Source organism: Sciurus vulgaris, assembly GCF_902686455.1.
Source record: "Sciurus vulgaris genome assembly, chromosome: 5".
NCBI classification, from domain to species: domain Eukaryota; kingdom Metazoa; phylum Chordata; class Mammalia; order Rodentia; family Sciuridae; genus Sciurus; species Sciurus vulgaris.
In genome coordinates this window covers 23567139-23575838 of record NC_136465.1, presented here as the reverse complement: position 1 = coordinate 23575838, position 8700 = coordinate 23567139, and the positions used below count along the sequence as shown (strand labels likewise).

Here is an 8700-nt window from a genome sequence, read left to right as displayed (position 1 = left end):
TAATATCATTGTAATATATATCACACAGCTATATATATCATGGTTATAACACACATGTTTGTATGTATTTATCTTTGTCTATATCTATCTATATATATATATTGCTAGGGAACCTCCTAGGACCTTTGGAACAAAGGATTCCAAAACTTCAACTTTATTAGTTGCACAGTATGAATGCTCCTTGACCAAATGGAGGTGAGTCCTAATAAAGCTATCATAAGTTGGAAATATCATAAATCCCAAATGCACTTACTGTGCTCCATCTACCTACTAAACATCACAACCTGGCAACACAGGACACTGGAATGTTGGTTGCTCCCCTTATGATCTGACTGGCAGCTGCCACTCACTGCCACTGCCCAGCATTTCAAGAGGATTGTAGCACATTGTACTTGGGAAATGTCAATATTCAAAGTTAAAAGTGTGGTTTCCACTGAATGCATGTCGCTTTCACACCATCTTGTAGTTGGAAAACCAAAGTCTAGGGCAAGTCAGGAACCATCAGTCTAGCCATTGCTGACGAGGTGAGAGGACACAGACAAATGCAGAAATCAGATTCTTGCTGAAACAAAAGACCATAGTGCCACAGTGCTTGGTTTAGCCACTTACTTACTGTGTCACTTTGAAGGAGAGGTGAGGGTAGAGATAAAGCTTTGAGTGGCAACTCAGAGAGAGGCAGGGAACATCTTCTGCAGGCTATGAGCATTTGCCTTCCCAGAACCCACAACACACACATCACCCTCTCGGCACCACCTCCCCGTGCTGAGTGCCATCGGGATGTAAGCAATGTCTCTTCCACCTTAGCTTTTTGGACTCTGAAGTGTTGTGATCATCTTATCATTGTTTTTCTTCTGTTATGTTACTACTTTGGCTGGTCACACTTGGTGTTCAGTGATGCATCTGTGAATACAGGGTGCACTTTGATACATACAGTATGTGGAGGCATGCCCAGATTTGTGTGCTGAAGGTTGGTAGGGGAGCACATTGACTCAGAGTCCACAAAGGCAGCATTTAGCTGAGGAGTTACAGTTGTTACCCATTAGGGTGTATTTTACTCCGCCTGGAAAAGTTAATGTGTTTCACGGTGGCTACCAGGGATGAGTCTGGGCCCTGGGAGATCTTGGTTCAACAATGGTTGTCTTATGTAATGGAGTTGTTGGCTTTATGACCACCTTAGGAACTACTCAGGACCATGAGAAATACACAGATCTGTTTGTGGAGCTGCCCTTTCTCCCTTCAATTCAGAAGGGAAAAGATAAAGCCACACAGCCCTGGGACCTCTTGCTTAAGAAACATCTTGGTTTAGTTGTCAAGGCCGTTGTGATAGCTGAAAAGTCAGTATGAGGCAGTGAACTTGAGTGGCTACTAAACAATGCCTGTCCTATGCATGTCTAGGTGGTGGCATCAAGACTGTTTTTTTTTTTTTTTTTTTTTTTTTTTGCACCGTACTGGGGATTGAACCCAGGGCCTAGCAAGCACTCTACCGACTGAGCTATATCCCCAGCCCTCAGTACTGGTTTTTAAATACTCTTCCTGGGGCTGGGGAAATAGCTTAGTCGGTAGAGTGCTTGCCTTGTAAGCATAAGGCCCTGGGTTTGATCCCCAGCACCCAAAAACAACAACAACAAAATACTCTTCCTATTCAATACCATCTGAATTTTAGAGGCTATGCTTAAATAAAATAATTACCTTTTTCCCTCCTTCCTCCCTACTCTCTCTTTCCTCTGAATCACTGCCAAAGTAAGTACAGTCATATAATTTTAGAGCTGGGAGCCCAGGGAGAGAGGTTAGGAGCCCGATGAACCAAGCATGGGAGAAACTTGAAAACATTTAAACAACTCTCAGTTTTGAATCCCACACATTTACTTAACATTAGCTGGTGTTGGCAGAAGTTTGTATGGAAAAGACTGCAACCTTCTCTGCCCCACAGAAACAAGATAAAACTTGGGGAAAGGAGTGTTGGTTTAATTTAAAAGGTTCTGCTTTTTATTTGATATCAAGCGAAGCATGCAGTTTACAAGTCCTGTGGCACTTAAAGACTGAACCGGCAGTCTGTAATATGCTGGACAGGGTCTGTAAAAGCAGCTATAGAGATGGAGGCCCTGGAAATATGAGTCATCTGCAAATAGTAACCCTTGGGAATTTCACCTGTGGTTGCTTCTTTTCCTTATATTATTTTGTTCTATAATTTGTTTTGATCTGCCACCCTCTTTTTTGTTCCTCAAATGCTATTTACCAAAATATAAATTATTGGGACAAGAAGCAAACTGGAGGGCCAAACTCAAGTAGGCTATTCCCCAATCTGTCAGCTTTTGTTTTTAACTTTAGCATTGGTATATATGGCATTGGAAATCTTATTCAGTGCTAGGGAATGAATGAATGTACATGAGGCTATTATATGGTTTTGGACCAGAAATCCCAAGATTTCAGATGTTTTGTTTAGCAAATAGAACGTGTTGCTTGGATCCTCCTCTGTGCTCTGCAAGCTGGTTGCTGTGGTGGGTACATTCATTCTCCCCCAAAATGGGAAGGCTGGAAGTTTTCAGAAGAAATTTGTTTCCTTTTCCTAAATGTATAGCCAGGCCTGAGTCAAGCTCTGCTCCTATGCCCTGTACCCCAAAATAAGAAGCAACGACATTGCAGAGAAGATGATTTCTGTTCCGTCAGCGATATAAATTTGTGTTGTTTATTTTGTGCTGGCCACAGGCACCAATGAAGATGATCAGATTCTAGGCCATTTTGCCTGCCATGCTGGACACAAATTTGTCCACAGGGAAGAAGATTAGCAAGTGTTTGGATAAACCGTCCATGAAGGTAAATAGATGAAAAGAATAGCAAGTATGAGCTACCAGAAGAACGAAGATGTGATGGTAATTTCCCAGGCTTTCTCAACTGGAATGAGAACTCAATGACATTGACCTTCAAAGTCCAAGACTCCAGGAGGCATTGTGATTCCAGTGGTCCTAGGAAGCTAAAAATGAGAGATGCAGTCAGAATGGCTTTTAAAATTTCTAATTACTCATCTCCAAGAGTGAAATTCAGGACCCAAATGCTTTGATGGAAATGAAGCAGACTTTAGGAGGTCTGGTTTCGGGGGTGCTCCAAGAGCTGAATGTTAAATTTTTATTTGTTCCAGAAAGTCCTGGCAACTTGGTACAGCAAATTCGATCAGCGCCATACGTCCGACCTGTCTCAGTAATGGTGCCATGCGTGTGACTAGGCTGCAAAGCAGCTTGTGTTCGTGGGGGAAATGACAGGCACAGGAAGGAAAAGCTAGGAACACTGAAACTGTTCCCAATTGTGCAGTAGGAAAAAGGATGGCTACTGTCTTGCTGAGAGGCAAGTTGGCTGGAAGAGGGGATTTGGAAGAGGGCTGGCAGGAAGTATGTGGACTTGTGAGAGCTGACAGAAGAGGCATCTATCTGGAGGAGTCCTGGATCAGAAAAGAGACACAGAGCCCCAGGAGAAACAGATTTCATTTCTCCCAATGGGGGCTGTGCAGGAAGCCAAAAGGAGGCTTTCTCGGGAACTATGGGAAGGACTTCTGTTCCCAAGGGATGAGCCGTGGATTAGAAGCTGTTTTCAAAGCCTGCAAGGTCAGAGGCAAGATTGCTTCTCTTTATTGAATTCTGACTTGAAAGATGTCCACTCTTCCTGCTCTATCAAAATTGTTTCTCCTTGTAGAAATCTAAGGCCTGTGAGTGGAACCATAGGACACACATTTTTCAAGTTCAATTTCTGATGTTTTTAGTCTGAAGAGCTAATTTACTGGAATATTGCTATCACCACACTGGGCCTACCCCGTGGTTGGTATTGGCTGATCAGACAGTGGTGTTTCCAAGGTAGGCCTGTGTGAAAGGAGAAACTGAGGTCAGAAAGAGAAGGTGTTTGTCAGCTTTGGGAAGTGCAGAAGTCTTAGAGGGACTGTTGGGCACCTGCAGAAAGGTTGTCCAGAGGAATGGAGTTCAGTGCTAGAAACCTCTGGAGGGCTTGGGAGAAATGCCCCTGGGAGCCTCCCACCTCACCCCCTCAGGCCTCCCAGTCTCACACGCAGCCCTCAGAGGAGAATCATGGTCCCTGAGACTCACCGCATGCTTTGATGTGCTCACTCAGAAAAGCACCATGGTATTAAGTGACAGTGACCCTGTCCTTAGAGCTAAGCCTGAGCTCAGGGGCAAAGTGTGGGGTGGACATGGAGGGGACTCCTCTGTCACTATGCTTGAGTTACGAGTGATTCTGAACACGGGACTATGCTGACTCCTAACCACCAGTAGTGGGTATGTGACTTCCCAAGCTGGTGGCTAACCTCAAGAGGACTATTATAGACATTATGTGACCCACAGCCTGAGAAAAGAATTACCACCTCCCTCTCTATCCCATGACCTCTCACAGACCGGTCACCCACATGGTCTTTTGTTCTTGGAGAGGAGAGGAACTTGGGAAAGTAGGGTCGCTCCATTGCTTCCATAGGTCATCTTCCCAGACTAGCCTGAGCCTCAGAATCTCAGTCTTCTGCTGTTTTACATCTCCTTTTAAATTTTTTAAAAATATGAATTCCTGCATTTCAAGAGTATAGATAATAAGATAACAATCTACCACCCAGATATAAAAAATATTAACATCTTACCCCCCATTGTATCAGATACTTTAAAAGTTGTAGATAGAATTAAAGCCTTGCATATCTATTTTTAATAGAAGGAAAACATAAATAATTTAATTCTAGTAGGTTGCTGGCTATATAAAGTAGCTTCCTTTGAGTCTTCAGACAATGGAAACTCTGGGTTTGTGTATAGAACTAATGTCCCAGAGATCTGACTAACCAAAAAGTTTGCCAAGAAAGTGTTCATTTCAGTATTTGAACAAATCTTCTCATGTTTACATTGTGTGTCTCTATCCACCAGGTGATCAAATGTCCACAAGATTAATACCTAAGTCTAATCAAATGTGAAGAGCCCTGGCACACCAAAGGTTACAGGTATACAAGAGTACACCCTAATCTACTCAGAGTTTGCCCCATTCAATAAGAAAAGATTAGCAAATATCAGAAAGTTAAACAACTTTTAACAAGAGCTAAACATTCTTTAAATATATAGATATTTGTGGTGTTGGGGATTCAGGGTCTCTACCACTGGGAATATAGATTCCCAGCCCCATGTTCAGACATTTTTAAGATTCACAATAGCTAAACCCTTGGAAAACTAAGTATTACTTCACCTGTTACAGGGGCTAAACTATTTAAGGGTTTACACAGACATCTTTTCTGAAAATTAGTCCTGAATTTCCAATTCACTTCATTTCTACTGGAATGTTGTGTGAATATTTCAAGCTTGAAATGCCTGGAGCCAAACTCATTTTCTCTCCATCCAATTATTTCCTCTTTCCAATTTCCTCCCTGCCCCCCTTCCATTAAACACACCATTATTCTGCCAGCCACCCTGATTCAAAGCCTTGGGGCCAGCCTCAATTCCCTCTTCTCCTTTGTCTTCAAGAACCTGTTGTTCACTAAATCCTGTCGAGTCTTTCCTAAAATATTTCTCATACCTGTTTACTCCACTCCAGTCCCACTGACACCATTCAAGTTGGGATATTTTTTACCTCTATGGTTTGGCTATTGCATCAGATTCTGCCTTCCTGCTTTGCTTTTCAATCCATTTTCAGTATCCAATTAAACTTCTGAAAGAAGGGTTCTGTGTGCTTCTGTGCAAACTAAATGCAGTGATTCCCAAATAGCTTTCCAAAGACAGTTTTTTTTTTTTTTTTTTGTCTTTTAGTTGTTATTCATAATCATAAACTTAACTCTGCAATCCAGTTAGACTTGGGAGGGAAATAAGGAAAATATGGAACCCAAAGAACTGCAGCGAGAGCACAAAGATTATGGGATATTGTGAGCAGATGGGGTGAAGGGTTGCTCACCTGAGCTACAGAAGGAATGGTTTGGTGGTTAAGATAAACACAAGTCAAATGCATTAGAGTTGTCCACGGTGGGTAATGGTAATGGCCTGCTGGTCTTGCCATTCCTGGACCCAAATCACTCCATGGCTTCCACAATATTTATGCCCTCTTTCACCTTCCCAAATACCACATGCTTGCCATCCAACCACTCAGTCTTGGCAGTGCAGATGCAAAACTGGGAACCATTTATGTTTGACCCAGCATTTGCCATAGACAACAAGCCTATAGGCTTTGGATGAAGTTCTCATCATTGAACTTCTCCCCAAAGATGGACTTGCCACCAGTGCCATTATGGAGTGTGAAGTTACCACCCTGGCATATCGATCCTAGAATAATTCTGTAAAAGCAGGAACCTTATAACCAAATCCTTTCTCTCCAGTACTCAGAGCATGAAAATTATCTGTTGTCCTTGGAACTTTCTCTGCAAACAGCTCGAAGGAAATGTGGCCCAAGGGCTCCCCTTCAACATCTATGTCAAAGAACACGGTGGGGTTGACCGTAGCTGACAGAGAATGACCACAGGCTACTTGAAAGCCCCAAAGACAATTTTTATATCTACGACCCTCAATGTTTTCCACAATCCTTTATATAACTTCCTTTCTAGATGTATTTTACATTATTACCTCATTGAAGCCTCTACCCTAGATACATAACTCTAGTTGCCCTCTTGAATTCTCTGATTGCTGTCCAACTGTTTCTTAGGCTGAAATCTTCCCTACCCTCCTTCATTAAACTAGCCAGTCTCCACTGGGGACATAACAGGAACTAGATTGGGGTGGGCCTATCATATAACAGTGAACAATAGAGAAGTGACACCCGTCTACATAGACCTTACAACCTACTAGAGAAAACAAAAGAAAAAATAGGAAATTGTCATGCCAGGCTATGCAGGCAGTGCTCTGTCAGGAAAGGAAAGAGGGAACATGGTGGGAAAGAGCTCCGCAGCAGAGGAAGCTATCCTGCTTAACTTTCATCAATCCTTTAGTCCCTAGCTCAAACGCCTTCTCAGTTAGAAAAGTATAAGTGCACAGGCTTAAAGTCACACAGATCTAAATTATAACTCTGGTCCTGCTACATGCTAATTATGTAAATGATCACATAAAATTTAATTATACTAAAAGTCTCCTAATCTACAAAAATATTAATGACAAAAATAGCATTCACTCAATTTAATAAATATTTATTAAATGTAAAGGCCAGGTACTCTTCTGGATAATAAGTATACCCCTGTGAATATGACAGAAATCCCAGCACTTGCATTCCAATATGGAAAAGTGGGCAGTAATTGGAACAAATACATATTCCAGAATACATTGGTGGATGATAAATTCTATGGAAAAAATAGGGAAGATAAAAGGTGTATGTGTGGGGTTACCAATTTATTCATTCATTTATTTGTTCTTTAACTCATTTATTTATTCAAACTAACAGTATTGAAAACCTGCCACAGACCAGACACTGTTCTATGTTCCAAAGATATAGCAGGGAAAAACAGACAAAAATCCTGGCCTACATGAAGCTTACATTCTGCTGGGGGAGAGAGACAAGAAACAAGACAAAAATAGGAGAATATGGAGATGGTAGCATAAAACAGGAAGGGGGGGCAAATGAACAGATGTCACCAAATATTAGACAAGGGAGGCCAGCTAAGCCTAGTGAGCAAGCGTTGATTAATGACATGGAGGAAGTACAGAGGGAAGCCACGTGAACAAGTGGAGGAAGGGAAGTCCAGAAACAGCAAGTTTCGGGGTGCCCGGTGGCAAGACAAGACAGAGCCCTGTGAGTTGTCATAAGAACTTCAGCTTTTATTCAGAGTGACAGGGAAAGCCAATTTGGAGCAGAACTATGACCTTATCAAACTTGAATTTGAACAAAATCACTCTGGGTGCCGTGTCAACAATAGTCTGAAGAGAGACTATGGTAGAAACTAGGAGAACAGTTAGGAGATTACTGACATAATTCAGGCAGAGCATCATGGTGACTTGGAACAGAGTGGTAGCCATTAAGGCAAAGAGAAGCAATCTGGATATATTTTAAAAGTAGGACCAGTGGGACTTATAATGGGTCAGATTTGAGGTGCAATAGAAGTAATTGATTCCATTTTTTGTTTAAGCAGCTTTTAGAATGGAATGGCTATTTACTGAGATGTGGAAGGCTCTGGGAGGAATTGGTTGGCAGAAATGGCAGGAGTTCAGCTTTGAATGTGTTGACTTAGGGTGATCCAGCAAGGTTTCACTGCAAAAGAGACAGTTGGCTAAACACTTGAAGGAGTTGAGGAAGCCAAAAACTTGAGACTAAATGAGTGGATGTTTGAGAAAATACCTAGCACAGTACAGTGCCAGTCAACCTCAGTCTCAGTGAATCCCATTCTCTTTTCTGTTACCATCTCCCTGTGGTCCAGTGACTGGGGCTTACACATTGTATTATCCTTCCACTAGAGGGTTGGCCATACCTTGTCCATTGTAGTGGCTAAACTACATTTGCTTGAGTGCATGAGAGAAAGGAATAAGCTACAATCAGCCATTCCAATCAGCTTCCCTTTCTCCTTCCCTTCCAAGGAAGGGATCCTGGCCAAGATGCTCTTGCATCTGGAGGAGGGAATTTGGAGATCTGTACCCCACATCTTCTCTCTTACAGTTCACGGTGTGGCAGTTCTCCAAGTGTGGCGCCACCTGCAACAGAATCAGTGAGGACAGTGGTAAAATGTGAATTCCTGGACCCTTTCCCAGACCTTCTCGTTCTGAATTT

General features: G+C 42.3%; 1 pseudogene across 1 annotated transcript; it reads right to left on the bottom strand.

Annotated features, from left to right (window-relative positions):
• Positions 1-5791: 5791 nt before the first annotated feature.
• LOC306661026 (peptidyl-prolyl cis-trans isomerase A-like) lies at positions 5792-6580 on the bottom strand (annotated as a pseudogene). The gene is made up of 2 exons: positions 6576-6580; positions 5792-6534 (listed from the first exon to the last, which is right to left on the bottom strand). The product of its transcript is annotated as a peptidyl-prolyl cis-trans isomerase A-like (transcript).
• Between the last annotated feature and the right edge of the window lie 2120 nt (positions 6581-8700).